The sequence below is a fragment of the Pongo pygmaeus genome, chromosome 4, assembly GCF_028885625.2.
Source record: "Pongo pygmaeus isolate AG05252 chromosome 4, NHGRI_mPonPyg2-v2.0_pri, whole genome shotgun sequence".
NCBI lineage: Eukaryota > Metazoa > Chordata > Mammalia > Primates > Hominidae > Pongo > Pongo pygmaeus.
The window spans coordinates 111,272,086-111,297,115 of record NC_072377.2 but is presented as its reverse complement, the minus strand read 5'-3'; the positions used below and the strand labels follow the sequence as shown (position 1 = coordinate 111,297,115).

The 25,030-nt window shown below is 34.3% G+C and overlaps 1 long non-coding RNA gene across 2 annotated transcripts in view; it reads left to right on the top strand.

The window, feature by feature from the left end:
• The window catches only part of LOC129037544 (uncharacterized), a 282,527-nt gene that overhangs the window by 145,596 nt on the left and 111,901 nt on the right, over positions 1-25,030 (top strand). For both annotated transcript variants that reach the window (XR_008502840.2, XR_010126336.1), the window contains exon 2: positions 7,300-7,324. This is a non-coding gene — a long non-coding RNA (uncharacterized LOC129037544). The remainder of the gene's footprint in view (positions 1-7,299; positions 7,325-25,030) is intronic.

Sequence of the window (25,030 nt, the reverse complement as noted above, 5' to 3'; positions counted from 1 at the left end):
GATTCCTTATCCAGTTTTCTAATCTGTGTCTTTTATTGGGGCATTTACCCCATCTACATTTAAGTTAGTATCTTTATGTGTGAATTTGATTCTGTCATCGTGATGACATTTGGTTATTTTGCACACTAGTTGATGCAGTTTCTTCGTAGTATCATTGGTCTTTATATTTTGGTGTGTTTTTGTAGTGGCTGATACCAGTTTTTCCTTTCCATATTTAGTGCTTCTTTTAGGAGCTCTTGCAGGGCAGGCCTGGTGGTAATGAAATTCCTCAGCATTTGCTTGTCTAGAAAGGATTTTATTTCTCCTTTGCTTATGAAGCTTAGTTTGACTGGATATGGAATTCTGGGTTGAAAATTCTTCTCTTTAAGAATGTTGAATATTGGCCCCCAATCTCTTCTGGCTTGTAGTGTTTCTGCTGAGAGGTCCACTGTTAGTCTGATAGGCTTCCCTTTGTAGGTGACCTGGCCTTTCTCTTTGGCTGCCCTTAACAGTTTTTCCTTCACTTCGACCTTGGTGAATCTATGATTATGTGTCTTGGGGTTGATCTTCTTGTGGAGCATCTTAATTGTGTTCTCTGTATTTCTTGAATTTGCATGTTGGCCTGTCTTTCTAGGTTGGGGAAGTTCTCCTGGATAATACCCTGAAGTGTGTTTTCCAGCTTGTTTCCATTCTCCCTGTCACCTTTTGGTACTCCAATCAATTGTAGGTTCAGTGTTTTTATGAAGTCCCATATTTCTTGGAGGCTTTGTTCGTTCCTTTTCATTCTTCTCTCTCTATTCTTGTCTGCATGTCTTATTTCAGTAAGGTGGTCTTCAAACTCTGATATCCTTTCTTCCCCATGGTCAATTCAGCTATTGATACTTGTGTATGTTTCATGAAGTTCTCGTATTGTGTTTTTCAGCTCCATTCGGTCATTTATGTTCCTCTCTAAACTGGTTATTCTAGTTAGCAATTCCTCTAACCTTTTACTTAAAGTTCTTAGCTTCTTTGCATTGGGTTAGCACATGCTACATTAGCTCAGTGGAATTTTTTTATTACCCATCTTCTGAAACCTACTTCTGTCTATTCATCCGTCTGGTCCTCTGTCCAGTTCTGTGCCCTCGATGGAGAGACATTGCAATCATTTGAAGGAGAAGAGGCACTGTGGCCTTTTGGGTTTTCAATGTTTTTTTGATGACTCTTTCTCATCTTCATGAGTTTGTCTAGTTTAGGTCTTTGAGGCTGCTGACCCTTGGATGGGGTTTTTGTGGGGTCCTTTTTTTGTTGATGTTGTTGATGCTCTTGTTGTCACTTTCTGCTTGTTTGTTTTTCTTTCAATAGTCTGGTCCCTCTTCTGTAGGGCTGCTGCAGTTTGCTGGGGGTTCACTTCAGGCCCTATTCATCTGGTTCACTCCCGTGCCTGGAGATGTCACTCAAGGAGGCTGGAGAGCAGCAAAGATGGGTGCCTGCTCCTTCTTCTGGGACCTCTGACCTCGAGGGGCACCAACTTTATGCCAGTAGGATCGCTCCTGTATAGGGTGTCTGACAACCCCTGTTGGAGTGTCTCACCCAATTGGGTGGCACAGGGAACAAGACCCATTTAACCAAATACTTTGTCTCTTGGTGGAGAGGGTGTGTTTTGCTGGGGGAAAACCCACTCATCTGGGTTGCCTGGATTCCTCAGAACTACCAGGAAGAGAGGCCAAGTCTGCTGGTCCGCAGAGACTGTGGCAACTTCTCCCTTAGGGGCTCAGGCTCAGGGCTCAGGCCTAGGATGATCCGAATTCTGTCCCTGAACCTCTGGCTGCAGTTATTGGAGATCCTGTAGGGAAGTCCCACCCACTGAGGAAGGATGGGTCAGGGTTAGGCCTGGCCACAGACTGCCACAGCTGGTGTGTTAAGCTGTGGGGACAAGTCTTGGAAACAAGCCGTCCAACCTCCCAGGTTCCAGCAGGGGGAAAAGCGCAGCCTGGAGCTATAGAAATGGGTGCCTTCCTTCCCCAACCCAGGCAGCTTAGCGTGTTAGGCAGTTGCGAGTTTCAGTGCTGGCTGCTGCCCCTCCTGCAAGGAGCTCAAATGGCTTAGACAGCAGACAGCTGGTGCTGGTCACCGCTCCCGCTGGGAGTTCAGTAGGCTTAAGAAGATTCTAGCTGAGAGGCTGTAAGAATCGGTGCATTCTGGGCTTGGAACACTAGGCCCTGGTGGCGTGGGTTCACCAGTAGGTTCTTCTAATCCATGGGTTACACAGCTCCGTGGAAAAAGCACAGTTTCCCATGCCGGGTAGCACGCTCACTCACCACCTCCCCGGCTGGGGTCGGGGGTTCCCCTTCCCCATGTGGCTCTCAGGTGGGCCACTGCACCACACTGCCCTTCTTTCTCTCCTTGGGTCACTCCAGCCCTTCTAGTCAGTTTTGATGAGAGAACCGGCTTACCTTGCTGCCGGTGAAGGATTCACATGCTTATTATGTTTTTATCAGCTGGGAGCCTCCGATCACCTCTGCTCCTAGTCAGCCATCTTGGCCCCGGCCCTGAAGTTTCTTATTGAAATAAATATAAACCAAACGTGCTTGTAAGCATTTAGAATTTAATTGCATGATGGACCGGTGACAATTGATTAGCTGTTTGGACAAAAGTCAATTTATATATTCAACATTATCACCTAAAATAACTTCAAATATATTGGAGGATTAAATATTAAAAATCAAACAATCAAAAGGCTGAATATTATCATCAGCATCACTACCACAACAGTGGCAGCAACAAAAACAACCGAACTGGAAACGAATACTTGACTACAATCTTAAAACACTTTCAAAAGGTACAAAAGGTAGAAAAAGCTGGTAACTTTTTGAAAAGATGAATATTTGCATAAAATAACCAATTTAAAAGACTTAATCTTTGGGGAGGCATGTGAGAAAATATAAAAAAAAGTTAATATTGGTGAGAACATATCAAATCAAATATACTAGTATAATAAAAATGATATTATTAAACTAAACAGAACATCGTTATGACTTAACAAAATGGACTCAAGCATGAAAAACTAGGTTAAAAAGACAAAAACGTATCTAGCATAATAATGCTTAATTTTACTAGAAACAAAATAAATTAAAACGATTTACCACATTTAATCTATCAACTGAAAAATACACTTCAACAAATACTGAGAATACTGTGTAATTCATTTCAAAGAGTAAAGTGAACATTTTTATACATTGCTGGTGGCAATTTTAGAAAGTAATATAGTAATACACACCACACTTATAGATGTTATCTTTTAATCCACATATAAATTATATTCTCTCTCCTAAGAAAATAGTGTATATGTGAAATAAAAATTCAATCATTAAAATTATTAATTGCAATATTTATGAACACAAACTTTCATAAATATTCTACTTGAATATTCAATAATAGAGAAGTAGATACCTATGAATATACCTATGTGATAGATTATTATGTAGAATTTAGCATTGCTTAAGAGGAATAAGTAATAAAAAGGAAATAATTGTTATATAATAAGTAAAAATTCCAATGACCATTATGATTAGAGCTTTGGGGAGAAACACTCACTGGTAGATTTTAAAAAAAGGAAATATATCAAAGTATTTATAGTGGTTATGTTTGGCTGGTGAGTATTATGGTAACTATTTTAAATATATATATTTGAATTGTTCTTTAGTTAGAATGTACAATTTTTATAGTGAAATATTTCAAAACTGTAATTCCATGAAATGAAAAATTTTTTGTTTTGTCTAGGAAAAATGCACTTTTGTTCTTCTTTTTTGGCTTTAGAGAAATAAATTTTAACCTCCAGATTCTCAGGCTTTTTAATTTCATATTATAGGCATTCTAGCATTACTTGAGCGAAGAATTGTATACCTGAAAAAAGTAGTCTCTGTGTCATTAATTGTGCCTCAAAGGATTTTCAGAATTGCCCAGACAGCCCTCAAAGCATTTGGCTCCATCCTATTTGAGAAAGATGAATTCTGTACTTTGTCTGTATTGTGTAAGTGCCAAGTTTGAGAACAAACAGTGACAACTCCCAAAACCCCACCACTTGAACCTGTGTAAGCTCTTCCATTTTTTACCTTTTTGAGATTGTAAATAATGCTCAGTGCTTTGAATTTGTGGAGAATCTATCACTATGGCTAGCAAACTGCCAAGTACTGTGACCCATTGAAGGGAACAGAGAATGAAAATTTAGGTGTTAAATAAGTTGCCCACTGTAGGGTAGTTGAAAGAAAATTGATACTCAAAATTCCCACTAAGTGGTTTTCAGATCTTTTAGATTTTTCAAACTATTGGGTTACATTGAAGTGTTTAAATTTTTTCTATCTTATGACCACTGAATTAGCCAAATTAAAACCTGGGAATGTGGATGACAGTATGACGGACAGCAAAGTTCCCTTGGGAACAGCTCAAGATAGGAGTAGACGTGCTTTCTAAACATGAGGATTTTCCAATATACCTTTTTGTCATCTATGAAAAGGATCTCCCTGCATTTCAAAGTCTTAGCCTTTTTTAATAGACTGTGGCAGACCTGAAACGTGAGTCAGTATAGAGATTCATCAGTAAACTAAATGTAAATGTGTACAAGCATATAAATGTATGTATATAAGTCACAAAAATACATATCTGTACACATATAGATTACATGTAAGGCATGCTCCACGCTTAGTAAGTTTAAGAACTATATTTAGCTTGTTAAATAGAGGAATAAGGTGGGTTACTTCCTGCCCCAACATATCAAATATCTCAATAGTTATTAATTAAACTAAGTAGGAAATACAGTACTTGATCATTTAGAAAATACAATCAGTCTTTAATCTTCAAAACAGTTTGCTATGTTAACGTATTCTTATATGCAGGTGCATATTTATTATTTGTATATTAACCTCTGAAATATTTTCTCATTGCGAAGAATAAAAGATAATGCATGAACAAGATAACATGGGTGTTGTACATTTTGACTGACTCTTCATGGTAACAGCAGACATCTCACAAAATACATTGGTTTGTCATCATTTGGAATACTGAGTAGCTTATAAGTACATTTCCCTGGAGACCTCATTGAGTTATACATTTTTTAAGAGACACCTAGCACCACCAGTAAGTTAAACGCAGTCTCCAGCATCACTGCTCTTCCATCTGGCCTGAGTTTCGCTACCTCAATTTGCACATCTCCACATGAGGAACACTCTAGGAACTAAAAACTGTTCTCTCCTTCATTATGCATGTGGCGCGCGATGCAATTTACCACCTAACAGATGTCATAGCTAAGTACCCAGGATCGTGTCATGATTCATTCATCTTAAGACAATCTGCTTCAGAAATGCAAGGCTTTTTATAAATTGGGAGAATTTGGCTTTTGAGTAATTCTATAAAATGCTCTGTTTATAACTTTAATTTTTTTCTTGAAACACAATTATGGGCTTCAGATTGTTTGTTTTCAGGTTACTGCCTCTTTTTAGTTTTGTTTCGAATAACCCTGTCACTGAAGAAAATAATAAAGAATATATATATATTTTTCCAGAATGGTTATTGAGGTAACTCTGGATATTAACCAGAAATTGAGGTTTTGATGTCTAGGCAAATCTGGTGAAACATTATATCTCCTCCTTCGTAAAGCAGGCAAGAAATTTCTGCCGGGTGGTATTTTACATAATATTGTCATTAAACATGGTCTATCTTTAGCGGAAGAAGCAGACGGTAATAAGTCAAATAGTGATGAAGAATTATCTGAATCTGAGGAGGTACACTTGCAAATGGGTAACCGAAATTATTATTAAAGGTAGAAATATGACATCCAGATTAATAGAGTAAAAGGGTGAAAGAAATGTTTAACTATTGAGAGTAATTATCAATGGCTTTTTCGTAAAAGAACATGTTACATAGTCTCCTATTTTTGGAGGCTTACTTTTCTCTGCTGGAATAAAGAACCCATAGATTCTTTGCTGCAGCTGTTTCAGTCTTGATTAATCTAAGTACTGTAACCATAAAAGGAAAAGTAGCTTAATTAAAAAATGTTAGAGCAGAATAGAATACATTTACAATAATTTCCCTTCTCTTTTTGCCTAAATGCAAGAAAGCACATCATCCTTTCTTTTAAAGGGAGCAAATCAATATCTGTGCCTTTGCAATTACCCTGGAGGTACAATGTTATATGGTTGGGTGCACAAAAAAAGGAATCATGGGTTAAAAAACCATATCCCTCATCATTAAAAAAAAAAGAAGAGAACTGTTTTAGTCTTGCCACATTTATTTTTTCCCCTCCCCCAAACACTAGCATCACAACTTCCAACCTTAATCCCATAAAAATGTTTCTCCCAAATGCATAAACTTGTTCTTTGTTACTTAATTCTTTTTTTAATTTTCCCCCAAAGGGATCCAAATTGATTTCCTTGTTACCTTGAGGTAAATGCGTCTCATTGGGTTGATGATAAGATTGTTTGTAAAATAAATTTATCGTTTTAATATTTACACAACTCTTGAGAAGTATGAGGCAAAGCCACAGCAGGATAGTTTCCCAGTCCGGACGTCTGTATTTTTCTCTCCTGTCACTGTAGAAATTGATTTCCTCTGTGGATTTCTAGAAGCCCTATGAGAGATAGTTTTCTTATGACTGTGCTGTCTATTGCTTTCAGTAAGTATCTGTAATGATAGGCTATAATGGGAGAGAATACATTGTTTCAACTAGAACAGGTGGATATTTAAAATTTTGATTGTGTGTTGGTGAAAGTTTTTCTTTTTGATGTTTAGGAATACATCCAAAATTTTTCAATAGTCACAACAGAAAAAACAAGTCTATTAGGCAGTCTGTTTTGTAATACTAATCATAAAAATCTATAATTCTAATATCATTATCTTACCTTCCCCAGCAATGATCTCAATTGATTTATTATATGACCCACCTCGTTTCACTGTAGTTGCTTTGCATCATGTCTGAGATGGATTACAATCCAGACACAATTTATTTTAGTGGGAATTTCCCATGAAAAACTGAATTGTTATCTTCAATTCTGCTGTGAATTTGGTTTAAAGAATTTTTTACTACTTCATGTGAAAATAATAAAACATTTAATAATGACCAATAATATTGTATACAGTATAAAACCAAGTACCACCCACTGTTTAGTTCCCTAGAGTCCATATTAAAGGCAAACTAAACATACTACGCAAAATTAAGGAAAGAAATGGGACCCAACTGGACTAAACAATAGGAGAACATTTTATTTCTTTGGCTTAACTTAAATTATTGGAATATAAGGCCATCCATACTCTTTATATAAAACTAAAGATAATATTTTGCTTTTTCAGATCCTTCAGGAATTCATAGATGAGGGTAAGTTGGTTACAACATTTTTTAATTCTTTTTCTTTTGGCTCAGTTCAACTCTATAAACTGAATATGTTTGAAATAGAAGTTCCTTTCTTGTTTTTAGAAACATGTGAAGGAAATTCCAATTCTTTTTATATCTATCATGAAGCCGATTTCTCAATTCTCTGTTTCTTCTATGCAGAAAATACGCCTGCTATTTAGTGGGCTCTTTTGGAAGAGGGAGCTGCCAGGTGTAGACAAAAGTAGCTAAGAAGACTCAATTCTAACATTGTCTTGAGTTGCATTTGAATTGACCGAAAAAATAAGAGATTTGAAGTCAGGAAATTATCAAGTTAGCTATCTTTTAAGGGACATGTCTTATTTAAAATTTGCAACATAGAATAGTTGCACTTGAGGTATTTGTTGAGGGAGGAGAATCTAAAACCCCCAACAAGTTTTGTCCAGCAAAAGGCCTGGCTAAGGAGAAACAATACATCTGAGGTTTGCTCAGTCCACCGTTTCTATTAGATCTGAGTGTCTCCAGTCTCAAATTCACATTTCTTCAGTGTATAAGCAAGTAATGTACATAAGGGAAGTAGTGTAGGTGAAGCACGTGTGTTTCGAATTAATAACTGAGTTTCCAGTGTAAAAAGAGGGGAAATGTACATATCTCTTTTTGTGTGATGAACATGCCAGACACATACACGCAACTCTCTGGCTCCACAGCTTGGCCCCAGTAGTGGCATGTACCGTCTCTTCTGCTTACTGTTTGGCGAGTTACTTAAACTCTCTGTGCTTCAGTTTTCTCATCTGGAAAATGGAATTATAATAATACCTGCTTCATGGTGTTGCTGTAGGGAACAAGTGAGTTTATATATTAAGAAGTACTTCAAACAGTGCCTGGCACATGTTTCTAAAAACAAGAAAGGAACTTCTATTTCAAACATAATCACCCTGTTTGAAGGTGTCATCTCTTTCTCGCCTGGACCCTGACTGATATAGGCTGTTATTTAAAATGGCTTCATGTCTTCTCTCCTCTTTCCCTAAATTCTGTTATAATGATAGAAGACATAGTAAAAGAATAATAAATTCATACAAAACCTGGCCATCAAATGCAAGTGATAGCAGCAGAAAAGTATAATGAGCAAATTCCACATTGACAGTGAAAATCAGCTGAAGTGAGGACCATGCACACCTATACAGATGACCTTCAAAACAATCTCCCATCCCGCAAACAAAAGCCTAGAGTAATCCATACTATGCTCAGAGCAAAAGCTGGTTGAAGTGGTCACCAATAAGATTGGCCCCAAGTTTAATACAGTAAAAATTTGAAGCTGTCCTATCCTTGGGCAGGGTTCCCTATGAATAAGTGGTGAGTATAGCTCTCAGAGGATGGCATTTGATATGAGAGACATCTATTACAGAATGCCTTTTGAAGGCCAGAGAAACAGCGCTTTTCCCCAGGTTACAAGTGGAATAGACAGACATCTGCCTGGAACGGCTCTGATGAAATTGTGCCTATAGATCGATTTGTAGAAGAGATAGCCTTTGAAAATATCCAGATGACATTAAAATTATAGTTTTATTGTTCCTAATTATCAGGAAACCAAAATTCATAGAGTTATTACAGAGTGAAAAAAATAAGAATAAAAATTGAAAATATATCATTCAGTTAAATATAAAACTATCTGATAATTTGGTTTATTTGAATACACAAAACTGGGTTTTCTCTGTTCAAGCATTATGAACAGAGAAAATATTCACAGCAATGAATATCCATGCATATGTGGAAACAAAATACAGGAAAAAGTGAATTTCTTGATTCACTGAAACTTCAGAGCACTCTCAGAATTCAAGGATGATTTTCTTAAGATAAATGTACAACGCTTAAAATGAGGATAATTAACAAGCACAGATGTGTGCACGCATGTATGTGTATGTGTGTATGTGTGTGTTTGTGTATGTGTACATACCAGAGTGTTACTCAAGGCACTGAAAGGCAATAGAATGGTGTCTACATGATATTTGCCTTCCCGTCACTTATAAACGTATTTTTTGTTGTACATTTCTCTAGAAAAAATGTACACAATATAAATTTCAAGTTTTATAGTTTACATTCTAAGTAGATGAAATAAAAAAATTAAAAGTTCCCTTTCCTTTTTTTACATAGTTAATATAAGGAATATTTAGTGGTAATGCAAATGAATTTCTTTCCTATAATAACAACAGCAACTTATAACCACCACAAACAGAACCAGAAAACACCCTGGAACATGTGGTCATTTAAAAATAGCTTAGATATTGTTTAGTTTTATGGTTGATGACTATCAATTCATTACAAATAACTGAAAACTTCTGAACATTTTAACATGTTTTAAACATGGTTTGAAGTGGTAGAACTTATTATTATGAGATCATTTTAAAATCCACTTAATATTATGGTTTCCTAAATTCTTCCCCAACCAAAGCAAAACAACCAAAGCAAAAGAAAACCAAAAATAAACAAAGGGCATAAAAGAAAAACAAAGAGGAGAATCAAGAATGGTTAAGAGGAGTAAATAAACTATATATAACGTTTGGCTGGCTGAGTTACGTGGTTCACATCAGTCACACAAATACATTTTGGAAAATGTAGGCTATGTACGCACTCAAGAGAAGTTTCTAAAATAGCTTAGTTTGGTGGGGTGCCTACTTCACTGGATAACAGAATCCTTAGTTCTTCTCCGAACCCCTGTAAGTGACCCGCAAGGCGTCAACAACAATATTCCCCAGTCTTTCTCCAGACACGAAGATAAGCGTATTATTTATCTATCCTTGATGGAGGTAAGTCTACTAGATCCTAAAGGGAGTTTTGGCATCAGGTTTCTTGAGCTGTCTTTGGAGTTCCTAACTCATTAAGGGCTTTAAAGATTGTTTCTCTGGCATAGGCATTGGATAACATTCAGATTTATTAGGTCCCAAATATCCATTGATGCTTTTAAGCCCAGAATAGAACATTGGAATTTTGTTAATATCCTAGATTATGAGGTTAATAAACTTCCTGGGCTAAATGGGCAAATTCATTTCAAAATAATGTGAATATGTGATATCATTTAACTCAAACTGTATTAAGAAATGTATCTTTTTTTGAAAAAAAATTATTCTGGTAAAATATACATAACCTTTACCATTTTAACCATTGTTTAAAATGTACAGTTCAGTAGTCTCACGTACATTCATGTGGTTGTGCAACTATCACCACCAATTCATCTCAGAATATTTTTATCTTCTGAAACTGAAACTTTGTACTCATTAAACCAATCTTCATTTTTCCCTCTCCCCAGGCCCTGGTAACCACTATTCTACTTTCTCTCTCCATGAATTTGACTACTATAGGTACTTCATGTAAACAGAATCATACAATATTTATCGTTTCTTATCTGGCTTATTTCACTTAGAACAGTGTTTTCAAGTTTCATCCATGTTAGAGCCTGTGTCAAAATTTCATGCTTTTTAGGGCTGAATAGTAATATTTGTATGTCTATACCACATTTTGTTTAACTATCCATTTGTCGATAGACATTGAGCTATTTTCACCTTTTGGTTATTGTGAATAATGTTATTATGAACATTCATGCACAAATATCTGTTCAAGTCCCTGCCTTCAATTCTTATGTGTATATACTCAGAAATTGAATTGCTAGATTATATGTTAATTCATATGGCAATTTTATCTTTAATTTTTTGGGGAACCGCCACACAGAGGCTGCAATACACAAGGGTTCCAATCTCCACAAGTAGCCAACTCTGGTTATTTTCTTTCTTTCTCTCTCTTTCCCTCCCTCCCTTCTTCCTTTCTTTTCCCCTCCCCTCCCCTCCCCTCCCCTCCCATCCCCTCCTCTCCTCTCCTCTCCTCTCCTCTCCTCTCCTCTCCTCTCCTTTCCTTTCCTTTCCTTTCATTTCCTTCTTTCCTTTCCTCTCTTTCTTTCTAGTCATCCTCCTAATAGGTGTAATAGGTGTGAAGTGATATCTCATTGTGGTTTTGATTTGTATTTCCCTAATGATTGGTGATGAACATCTGAAAAGAAATTAATTTACTAGAGTCAAACAGTTAAAATTTCTTTTTAAAATCCTTTGGGTTGAACTAGTTTATTTTATTTTTAAAGAAATATTGTTAAAAATAACTGAATATTAAATTTAAAAGTTTAATTACAGTTACTGTATAAAAAAGCATCACAACTCCTTTGAAACAATGGAAAAATATTTTCTATACCCTGTAAATTGCTAGTTTACTGTTTTATTTCCGGATTACATAAGCAGCAGATTTTATTAAGTAAAAAAGTTCTCTAAAATGTGAAGAAAATGTGAACACCAAAGGCAAACAAGCTATCAAACAAGCAAACTATGATATTAAATAAAGCAATAGTTGAATTCAGTTTCAATAAATGCCAAAAAAGTAAATTACAAATTTTTAAATCTTAAATTTTTTAAACAAGAAGAGATAACAATTTTAAAAGACTGTGAAGTGAGTTAGAATTCTAATTTCAGAGATATTTATTAATCTTGCAGGTAAATAATGGGGAACGTGGTTGAAGGAACATGAGGAGAGATATTTAAGGCAAAAAAAATCTATTTGGAAACTGATGGCTTGTAAAAAAAAATCAAGCTTTGTTAAAGAGGGTTTTGGGGGAATTTTGCTGATTGGACTTAGGAAGTTAGTTTTTTTCCACCTCTGAGTATTTCCATTTGATCAGAGAAACCTTTGTGGTATATTTTTGAAGCCAGTGATTCTGATGCTGCTGGCCAAGAAGTTTCAATGGTTTTCTCTGAAAAGTAGTTTCATACTTCCTTTTCCAAGACAGTAAATTACCCAAACAAAAGTAACATGTGTAGTTTGCTGGAGGCCATATAAAGAAAGAGAAAAATGTGTTTGTGCAGCAACAAAAGACTGTGGCTTTATTGGCTACACCATCAAAGCTAATCCATTTGCTTGCCAAGGCAGTGTGAATCCATTGCAAGATGTGTCAAATCTGTTAGAGAAATAATTTTCCTGGAGCACCCACTTGCGGACTGTAGCTCTTTCTCCAAACTTCTGGTTGAGAGGGAAGACTTTCTATAATAGTGCAGAGCTGTTTTCCCTTTCAGTTTTATTTTCTTCAGAAATTACTTATATATGTAACATTTTTGATTCTCTTTGGTCAGCATTTTTTTCTATCAAATGGCTGAAAAGAATTACTCTGGAAGCCCTCTCCTCGCTGTCTGATTAACACTGACTTCTGATCTTAATGGGTTGGAATCTCTTAAATGTGATTCCAAGAGTTATTTTGAACGATTTTGAACTGCTAGCTAGAAGTGTTCATACATTAGTATATGCTAAATCTATGAATAGAGGGGAATACAGATCTACAAAATCTTACATAGCTTCAATCGAAAGATGTTGATGTATTTCTTAAGCTTGCATTTAAAGACAACGAGAAGTTTTAGTTAAAGTCCTTTTGCTTGTGAAGATAAACTTTTATGCTGCAACCTGATGAGCATCTCGTCCTCTGATTGAGCTTGCAGCCAGCTCGAATGACACAAACAAACAAACCAAATAAAATGATAGAACCCTGGATTATGTTCTAAAGCTCTTGACCTTGAAGCCTAACATAGTGGTTTAGGACTATAAATAATTCTGTGCTGTAATTTGTGCAATGTAATTTAGTATCTTCTACCTATTTTAAAATACATTATTCACTTTAAGTACTATAGAAATGGTCAGTGTTAAATGGAATTCACAAAACTTATATTCTTTTAGGTTTAGGAACAAACAATATGTTTCAGTTTGCATATAATTTATTTATTTAAGATATTTTATATTGAAGTATGTTATGTTAGAATAATTTTTATGATTTCAATATGTTCATATTTGCTGTCAGGTAATAACCTAGCATATTTGACAGCATATAATGGTACTGGCTTATATATTGCATTTGATTTGTAAAATCTGGATAGAACATTAAGCTTTTTTTTTTTTTTTTGCCATGATGGTTAGTGTTGCTGCATTCTATCACAGGGAGATGACATCTTAAAACAATTGTGGAAAATGCTCTTAAAGGCAGAAAGACAGATCTAGAACCCTCTGACCAGAAAGGATATCAGACGTTCATTTAGTCCTTCTTCCTTGATCTAGGCACCTGGTTTCTAAAGCCTGGAGAACAGAAAATGGATTGTGGAAGTACAGAAAAATGTTAGTTTTATTTATATTTATTTTATTTCATCCTTTAAAAACACATATTTATATTACTTTAAATTATACATAAGGTATTATTTCATTAGTGTCTCTAATCAGCTTATTAAAAATATATATCTTACAAAAGCACAATGTAAAGATGTTTGGATAAAACTTCTTTGAGCAATACTGAAATCATATCACCCTGGAAAAATATTGAAGAGAATGTATTGAGGATGTTTTATAGTTCATAAACCATTTTTCACTGCTTAGCTGAAGTGTGGGTACTTAATAAATAGAATTCAATAGCTTTCCAGGATTCAAATTATTCTTCTTGATTACCTGCTTTACACATGAGTTGGACAGTTGTAAAGGATTTTCTTCGTATTTTCAATTGTTTGTGTTTAAAAAATCATTCAGTTTTGTGAGAACATAGGCAAGCTTATCTTTTAGAGGAAGCAATTGAGAGAGTGAGAATGTCTGTGTGTTTAGGAGGACAACATTCATCAGATTAAAAAAAAAAAAACCTATCCAGGATGTTTTGTTGTTGTTGCAGTCTTTAATGTCTGATTGAAATTTTCACATTTAAACATGTTCAGAGGAGTGGTAGAAATTTTTTAATCTCTGTAAAGGTTGTGAAAGTTAAGATCTCTCTATCATTCTAGATCACTTACTTACATACAAGCAATATACCCTGACTAATTTTCTCCAGATAATTCCCTTAATAATTAGCAAAATCTGTGTGTTCCTGTGATAAAAATTTAGCACAATAGATTACTGTTGTTTTATTTTAAATGCTCTGTTTCAGTAAAGCATATTGCTATTTTTTACTATCTAGGAATTATTTCCAATGCAGTTATCGGCTCTACATATTGGTTTTTAACCTCGTATAGAATATTGGTTAATTAATACTTAATATTAGTAATTAGGGTAAAAATCAGCAACATAATAATAATCAGCATCGAATACTTTGACTTCACATTTGATCCTTATGAGAACCTTGTAAGGTGATTAGTGTTAATCTCATTTTATATATAAGGAAACTGAAGTTCAGAGAGTTATATAACTTTCTTAAATCCACATTGCTCGTAATGGAAAAATCAGATGTAAGCCCCCTGCTGAGTGACTCCAAAGTCTATCAGAAAAACCTTTCCTATGGCTATAGTGGAGGTCTTGGCATTAACCATTTGTTTTCTGAATACATACCCTGGTGATGAAGTTGAGGATGTAAGATTCCTGTTTCTGGAAGAACATTTCCAATCACACATTGAAATTGATGATTTAGTTTATTGTCTATCTATTTAAAAAGCCAGGTTTTGTGGTTTAAACCAGGCCATTGTTCTAAATTAAGGAAAAATTAATTCCAGTAGTGTTCTTGATACGTTCTTCTTCTTGATTTGACTGGTTTGTTTCTTCATGGAAAATGTGCTTTGCACCTTAAATGTGATTTCCTAGCACAGTAGATAATATTTTTGAAAGCTAAAGTTTAAACTTTTCAAAACAGTATTTTTCAAAACTAGATTTTAAGGACTGCATCTTTCACAGCAAATATAACTAATTCAATGATTTTTTTGTGTGTACATTTACCATACATGCTGCAGTAACTACTTTGGATTTAGGGATGAATGACACTTTCCTCTTCCTCAAAGGCAGATATGTACATAGTTCATTATGATAACACGAGACATACTACAAAAATTGAGAAATTCCCTGGATTTCATGGTTATACTGAGAAAGGAGTGATGATGAATTTCAGGAGAAATGAAGAAGGAGGTGGGTGAATTTGTCTTGAAAGAATTTTACCAAGGAGAGAAGATTAGAAGGAAAGATTTATTACCACATTTTTAATGATTTATTTCTAATAGTATATGATGAAATCAATACAGAATAAAGCTACTTTCTGTGTTGACTACTGAAAAGGGTCTGGGAATATAGCTGCCTGAATATATCTCACCTCTCTTTCTTGCCCAGCTCCAATCTGTCTCTTTCTCCTAAGGCAAGTGTTTTTTGGGAGTGTGTACAGCTGAGTATCAGTCAGATATAGGAGACTCAGTGGGGAGATGCAGAACATAACCTTTACTCCTATGGGCCTGCCAATAACCTGGAGACTAGAGGAGAAGGCCTCCAGTCAATAATTGGTATACAGTAGATGCTGGGAAGAGCATGGCCTTCAGAGAGTTCAGGAGACACAAAGGTTATAATTGGCAAGAATCTGAGGAGTTGCTGAGTGGTTAAGCTGTTATCACCCTATTTATGAAGACAGGAATACATGGGGAGCCTGGAGACGAAGGAGATTTCATCCCAGTGCTTTAGAGGAGGAAGACAACCTGCCTGCCGCTCCCCAACCTGCCTATGGTGGTAGATAATGGTTTTCCTTCCATTTCTTTTGGGATTGCTGTGATTTAAAATATGAAATAGCCATTCCTGAGTCACAGTGAGCTAGAAAATGCTGCCCAGAAATCACAGAGAAGATAAGCAAAGGAAGTACCCAATGGAAAAGACTTGTACAACAAAAATTGATAATGCTTATGAAGATGTGTATACAGCATAAAAGACTCTCTTGAAATAAAAGCACTAACTTTTAAACCAAAATGAAAGTTAATAGATAAATTGAGTCACTACTGAGACCTGAATTAGTCACTTAGAAGACAAATGGAAAAAAATATTTTAAAGCACAGAACAGAAATAAAAGAAATTAAAAGCATAAGAAAACTAGATAATAGATTTGGAGGACACATACTGAATATTTAACATGCTAATATTAGAAAGTGCAGGAGGAATCAAAGCAACAGAAGGAGAGATAATAATAAATACCATAAAACTTTTCTTAAGGCTAAAGAAGGACAGGAGATCACATGTTGAAAGGGCACATTGGGTTTCAGCCATATTTGATAAGGAAAAACTTATATAGGTATATCCTAATAAAATGTCCAAAATCTAACAATAAAGGAAAAAAAATTTTAAGTTGCCTCAAAGAACAGGTTATCTGGGGAAAAAAGCTAAAGAAAAAATGCTTTTTATATTCTAGTTTTTAAATTGACATATAATAATTGTATAAATTTATTGAGTACATAGTGATATTTTGAAAAATACGTATAGTGATAAAAACAGGGTAATTAGCTTATCTATCACCTTAAGCATTTATCATTTATTTGAATTGGGAACATTCAATATCCTCCTTCCTACTATTTGAAACTATGTAATATTGTTAACAATAGTCATCCTACAATGGTGTAAAACACTAAAAATGTATTCCTCCTATCTAGCTATAATTTTGTTTCCTTTAATAAATCTTTCTCCTCCTTCTTCCTACCCTTCTCATCATTTAGTATCCTGTGTTCTCACTTTTATGAGATTGAGTTTTTTAAATCTTCCACATATGAGTGAGAACACCTGGTGTTTAACTTTCTGTTCCTGGCTTATTTCACTAGACATAATGTCCTCAAATTACACTTTTCATAGGCATCACTATGACAGCAAAGAACTGTAACTCTAAGATCTTATACCTAGCCAAAATAGCATTTAACTTTTGAAGTAAAAAAGATATTTGATTTTATTCAAAAATAAAAGTATTCTATGGTCATCTTCTTGACATTTGGGGTAAGTATTTATACACAGAAATAGAATGTCTTGGAAAGAAATGTAATTCATATCTCTTTTTCTAACAATAGTAGGGAAATATACATTATAACGTAAGTACCAGGAAAAAATGTAACAATTAAAGTATTGAAAGGTAGAACTTCCAAATTAACTAGTGGAAAAAAAAGAATAATATGATCAAGAGAAAAGAAGAAACAACATAAGCATGTACATAAATGGAAGGAATAAATTAAGTGTAATTCTTGTTTTATTAAATGCAAACAGGCTAAATGCTCTCATTAAAATTAGTCACTCTAATATTAATTTAAAAAGAAAACTCTATAAGAAAAACTCTTAAAATAATCAAAGAAAGGTAGAAAATAAAGAGATTTTTTTAAAAACAGCATGCAAATGTACATAATATAGAATTGATAATATTATGAGATAAGTTGGAAATTAAGGGACTATAATTTAAATAGACTATGAATAGATATGATGTAATAAAATACTGCTTTCAAAACTAAACAGGTACATTAGACAAAAATATAGAAAGACATAGGGAATTTGATAACTATAATCAATATACTCATTTTAATACTGATTTACATTTCTCAAAAGAAAATAAAGGTTTTCTTTTATTTGCCCATGGAATATTTATGAAGATTGCTAAGATACTTGGCTGTTAAAGAAAACCTCAACAAATGAAAACAAACTAGAGTATTTGAGGATCATATTTTTAAATGAAATAAATTAAACAGTAAATGCGAAAACCCAATTAAACTACTTGGAAATTAAGAAATACACTCCTAGATTATTCTTATGTCAAAGAGGATATACAAATTGACATTACTAACTCCTGAAAGCAGGGAGTATAGAACTTCACATCACTGCCTATGAAATTAGAAGAAAATGTATACTTTATCATATTCCATTTTTAAATGACAATAATAAACATCAGTAATAAAGTAACCAGTATTTATCCTAAGAAATTGACAGAAGAACAAAAAATTTCACCAAAAAGATGTAGAAAGAGAGAAAATAGATGAATTTAAAATTGCTGAATAAATAAAAAAAGTAGTAGTGATACAATTAATCAAAACAGATGGTTTTTATAAAATGATCAATTAAAGAAATCAACCAAAATTTTGATTATGAAACTGATGAAGAAAAAAGAGATAGAGGAAAAACACACAGAATTACCTTTGGGAAACAATAGAATGGCAAGAAAGATGAAAAGAATTATAGAAGAAACTGCAATTATTTGGCAAAAGCTTTGAAAACTTACAGGAAACAAATGTCTTTCTATAAAAATACAGATTAGATTAGTAAAAGCAATTTAAGAGGAATACTCAGACAGACTATTTAACATAGGTCTTGAATAGATCTTGAGTAGGAGATCATGGAGCCATCTTCAAAAAACACCAGTATCAGAAAGATTTGTAGATGAATTCTATCTAACTTTCAGCAATTTAACTTTCCCATTATATTTAAACTGTTTCACACAATAAAGATTTTTTTTAAAAAGCTTCCTTAGTAATTTTTTGGAGCTGGTATAACTTTAGTAATAAACCTGATAAAGATTATATAGAAAAAATATATAGTATAATCTCACTTAAAAATAGAGGCACAAATTTGCCAAATTAAATATTGGTAAAGAGATTCCAATATGGAAAAAGAATAATGCATCTAGATGATACAGGGTTTGTTCCAGAAATGCAAAGGTGATTAAATTTTAGAATATAGCAACATGATACTTTACAACAACAAATTAAAAAATATGATCACAGAAATTAAAAATAATGTGCTTAAATACTAAGAAAATGGAACCAATCTGGAGGCATCACATTCCTGATTTCAAATTATATTACAAAGCTATAGTTACCAAAACAGCATGGCACTGGTATAAAAATAGGCACTTATACCTGAATAGAGGACAGAATAGAGGACCCAGAAATAAAGCCAAATACTTACAGCCAACTGATCTTCATTCAACAAAGCATACAAAAACATAAATTGGCAAAAGAACACTCTATTCAATAAATAGTGCTGAGAAAACTGGCAAGCCACATATAGAAGAATGAAACTGGATCCCCATCTCTCACCTTATAAAAAAAATCAACTTGAAGATGAACAAAAGACTTAAATTTAAGACCTGAAAGCATAAAAAATATTAGAAGATAACACTGGAAAAACTCTCTGGACATTGGCTTAGGCAAAGAATTCAGCACTAAGACCACAAAAGCAAATGCAACAAAAATAAAAATAAGTAAATGGGACCTAATTAAACTAAAAAGCTTCTGCACAGCAAAGGAGATAATCAGCAAACAGAAAACCTACAAAATGGGAGAAAATATTTTCAAACTATGTCTCCAACAAAGGACTGGTATCCAGAATCTACACAGAACTCAAATGAATCAGCAAAGAAAAAACTAATCCCGTCAAAAAGTGGACAAAGGACATGAATAGACAGTTCTCAAGAGAAGATACACAGACAGCCAACAAACATATGAAAAAATGCTCAATATCACTAATCAGGGAAACACAAATTAAAACCACAATGAGATACCACCTTACTCCTGAAGGAATGGCCAGAACTAAAAAGTTAAAAAACAATAGATGTTGACTTAGATATTGGGAAAAGGGAACAATTTTATACTTTTTGTGGGAATGTAAACTAGTACAACCAGTATGGAAAACAATATGGAGTTTCCTTAAAGAACTAAAAGTAGATTTACTATTCAATCCAGCAATCTCACTACTGAGTATCTACACAAAGGAAAAGAAGTTATTATGTGAAAAAGACATGCACATGCATGTTTATAGCAGCACAATTCACAATTGCAAAGTATGGAATCAACCTAAGTGCCCATTGACCAACAAGTGGATAAAGAAAATGTGTTTTATATACATCATGGAATACTACTTAGCCATAAAAAGGAATGAAATAATGTCTTTAGTAGCAGCTTGGATGAAGCTGGAGGTCATTATTCTAAGTGGAGTAACTCAGGAATGAAATAAATACCATATATTCTCACTTATAAATGGGAACTAAGCTATGAGGATGCAAAGACATACAGAGTGATACAATGGACCTTGGGGACTTGGGGAGGAGTTTGGGAGGGGAGACAGTGTACAGTGCTTGAATGACGGGTGCACTAAAATCTCAGAATTCACCAGTGAAAAACACATTTATGTAACAGAAAACCACCTGTACCGCAAAACTATTGAAATAAAAAATAATTTTAAAAAGTGCTTAAATTTGGCAGCCAGTTTTTAAAATCTCTAGGTTAAATAATAATAAAAGGAGCCAACTTAACAAAGGCTATTTATTAAAAATAAAAATCTTTACTTTTCTAAGTGGCAAAAACCATTACAATAAAATTAAGAAGAGGCAAAGATATCTGCCATTATTGATATTATTCATCAGGGTCTTGAAAGTTCTAGATAAAACTTTAAGACAATAAAATTAAATAATTGATGTAAGCATTGAAAGTAGAAATAAATGTTGATACATTTAATAAACTTTAGTAAAACACACACACAAATAGAATTAATGAGGATGTGTGGTAAATTATTTGGATAAAAGAAAAATATAAAAAATGTATGAGTGTTTTCCATGTTAACAATAAGATCCTGGAAATGGATATAACAAAAATGTTATTAGCAACAACATGAAAAAGATAAAATTCTTAGGAAATAATTTAACAAAAAAGAAACTAGACTTATAAAAGGAAAACCATAAAATTATATTGCAAATATGCAGGACATACAGAATATCTCTATAAGGAGAAGATTATTTAGTTGGGTGGAAATAATCTGATACAAAAAAAAATTTAATAAATCACTAATTAGAATCTCAAAAGATTGTTTAAACTAGATAAACTACACTAAAATATACATAGAAGAAGAGATGCTTTAAGATAATCAAGAAAATTATGACAGAACACAATAATAAAGGGAGACTTGCCCTATTAAATAATAATGAATCCAGAAAAAGATCCCAATGTATATAAAAATTTAATAAGACATAATGACATTTCAACTCAGGGTAAAAAGGGTATTTCTTGCTGAGTTGCCATCTATCTGGAAGACAATAAAATAAAGTAGGGTCCCCATCTCATATCTGGGGTAAAAACTTAAATATAAAGAAATATAAAGAACACTTACAGCCTTGTAAAAAATGTAGGGAAAATATTTAGTCTCAGAAATATGGGGAAAAGAAAGGAAAGCTTTTAACCCAAATAAGAAAATAAGAAATTTTGAAAAGAAAGATGGATATTGCTGACTATATAGAACTACATAGTTATACAATATAGGCATAAATCATATTATTGCACTTCACTTTTTTGTGCTTTGTAGATACTGCATTTTCTTACAAATTGCAGGTTTGTGGCAACCATGCATTGAGCAAGTCTGTTGGGTTCATTTTTCCAACAACATGTGCTCACTTCATGTCTCTGTGTCACGTTTTGGTAATTGTTGCAGTACTCCAAACTTTTTCAATATTATTCTATCTGTTATAGTGATCTGTGATGTCACTATTGGGGCACCATAGACTGTTCTCATATAAGAGGGAGAACTTAAATAATAAATGTATGTATTCTGACTGCTCCACCATGTCTGTGTACAGCCTTTCCTCCATTCTTTCTCATTCTCCTCTGGCCTTCTTATTCCCTGAGACACAACAATATCGAAATTAAGCCAATTAAGAACCCTACAATGGCCTCTGAGTGTTCAAGTGAAAGGAAGAGTTGCATGTCTCTCACTTTAAATCAAAATCTGGAAATGATTAAGCTCAGTAAGGAAGGCATGTAAAAAGCCAAGAGAGGGTGAAGGCTAGGCTTCTTGCTCCAAACAGTAAGCCAAGTTGTAAAAGTAAAGGAAAATGTCTTAAGGAAATTGAAAGTGCTAATTCAGTGAATACATGAATGATAATAAGAAAGCAAAATAGTGTATTGTTGATATGAAGAAAGTTTTAGTGGTCTAGATATATCAAACTAGCCACAACATTTCCTTAAGCCAAGGCTTGATTCAGACCAACGCCCTAACTCTTTTTAATTCTATGGCTGACAAAGGTGGGGAAGCTGCAGAAGAGAAGTTTAAAGGTAGAAGTGGTTGATTCAATAGGTTTAAGGTTAAGGTTTATATCACTTCCATAACATAAAAGTGCAAGGTAAAGCAGCAAAAGCTGATGTAGAAGTTGCAGCAAGTTATCCAGAAGATCTAGCTAAGATTATTGATGAAAGTGGCTACTTTCAAAATAGCAGATTTTCAATGTAGACAAAATAGTCTTTCTTTAGAAGAAGATGCCATCTAGGACTTTAATAGCTAGAGGAAGTCAATGCCTGTCTTCAACACTTCAAAGGACAAGGTGACTCTCTTGTTAAGGGCTGATGCAGCTGGTGACTTTAAGTTGAAGCCAATGCTCATTTAACATTCCAAAAATCTTAGGACCCTTAAGAATTATGCTAAATCTATTTTGTCTGTGGTCTATAAATAGAATAACAAAACCTGGATTACAGCACATCTGTTTATAGTATAGATTACTGAATATTTTAAGCTCACTGTTGAGACCTACTGCTTAGAAAGAAGACATTATTCAAAGTATAACTGCTCCTTGACAATACACCTCATCATTCAAAACTCTGATGGAGATGCATAAGGAGATTAATGCATTTTCATGCCTGCTAACATAGCATCTGTTCTGAAGCCTATGGATGAAGGAGTAATTTTGACTTTCAAGCCTCATTACTTCAGAAATACATTTTGTAAAACAATAGTTGTCAGAAAGTGATTTTGCTGATAAAGGTGAAACCCTTCTGGCAAGGATTCACCATTCTAGATGCCATTAAGAACATTTGCGATTCATGGGAGGAAGTAAAAGTATCCACGTTATAAGGAGTTTGGAAGATATTGATCCCAACCCTCCTGCATGACTTTGTGGGGTTCAAGACTACAGTGGAGGAAGTAACTACGGATGAGGTGGAACTAGCAAGGGAACTAGAGTCAGAAGTGCAGCCTGAGGATGTGACTGAATTGCTACAGTCTCATGATAAATCTTGAACAGATGAGGTGTTGCTTTTTCTGGATGTGGTTTCTTGATATGGAATCTACTCCTGGCATAGATGCTATAAATGTTGTTGAAATGACCACAGAGAATATTACATAAAGTTAGTTGATAAAGCAGTGGCAAATATGGAGAAGATTGACTCTGATTTTGAAAAATGTTCTACTGAGAGCATGTAAAATGCTCCCAAACAGCATTGTATGCTACAGTGAAATCTTTTGTGAGATGAAGAGCCAATCGATGTGGCCAACTTTTTTATTGTCTTATTTTAAGCCATCAACATTGAGGCAAGACCCTCCTCAGGAAAAAGATTATGACTCTCTGAAAGCTCAGATGATTGTTAGCAATTTTCAGCAATAAAGTAGTTTTTTTTTGTTTTTTTTTTTTTTCCTTGAGATGGAGTTTTGCTCTTGTTGCCCAGGCTGGAGTGCAGTGTCATGATCTTGGCTCACTGCAACCTCTGCCTCCTGGGTTCAAGCGATTCTCCTGCCTCAGCCTCCCAAGTAGCTGAGATTACAGGTGTGCACCACCACGTCCAGCTAATTTTGTATTTTTAGTAGAGACGGGGTTTCACCATGTTGTTCAGGCTGGCCTCGAACTCTTGATCTCAAGTGATCCACCTGCCTCGGCCTCCCAGAGTTCTGGGATTACAGGCATGAGCCACCGCACCTGGCCAATAAAGTAGTTTTTATGTGTATTTTTAAAGACATGATGCTATTTCATTATGTCTAAAAGAAGAATATAGTAAACACTTAATACGCTACGGTATAGCATAAATATAAATGTGTGACTTCCTTTATTGTTATCTTTACTTTATTATGGTGGTCTAGCACCAAATCTGCACTATTTCTGAAGTATACTTGCATTTATTTTTGGTCATTGGAAGAAATACCTTTAAAAGTATTGTATTGACTGTTATGAATATTTAAAGGAAATGAGCATGTACTGAAACTTTGCTGATTCATGCTGCAGTAATCGGCCTCGAAAAGTCTTGAAGCCCAGTCCTATTAATAATTGGAGATACAAATTGAAGAACATTTCCTTGTATTCCTGTGTTCAGTAAATGGTAATAATGCACTATGGTTGTTACCAACCATTGGCATTTGATAAACAGACAAGCACATAGACAGAGTCTCTACAAGAACTGAAAGAAGCCAGGAAGTTATAAGGCCCCTTAGAATGTAAAAAACAAAAACAAAAAAAACAAAACAAAACAAAACAAACAAACAAACAAAAAACAAGCTTTCAGAAGAACCAGATGGAATTTTAATCTGAGATCTCATTGACTGGGCTTCCAAAGAGCAATGAAGTTTGTCCTTCAGTTTAAAATATGCTCCTGGTTCCCCAGTTCTGATTATTTAGCTGTATGCAAATCCAGTATTATTTTCTTATCTATGTCAATGGAGCTTGAGTCCTTTGTTTGTGTCTGTTGGTGTCTTACTCTTGTACATGTGTCATCATTGTACATGCCAGAGAACTGCTTTCACTCATTTATTACATGTGCATGCCAGAGAATTGCTTTCACTCATTTATTCAACAAATATCTAATGAATGCCTACCATGGGGTAGGCACTGTACTAGGTACAATCTGTGTTTAAACTTGTATTAGGGCAGCTTTTTTGTTACTTTAGTAAAGTACTCTCTGGAAAAACTTCAAGACATTCTTGTCTACCTTTCTAATATTAATAGCTTCCTATAAAGGGTTCCTACAATGGATGTTCTAGAGAAAATGCTACTTATTGTAGTGTGGTGGAGTGCCTTACACTGCATTCTGTACAACAATAAATACTATAGAAAGGTTCTAGTGCATTTGATGATATCTGGCCAGCTTACCCATAATAACTCTGACTTCATTGTGGAAGAAAGCCCTTCTATGCAAGGCATAAAATCCAATT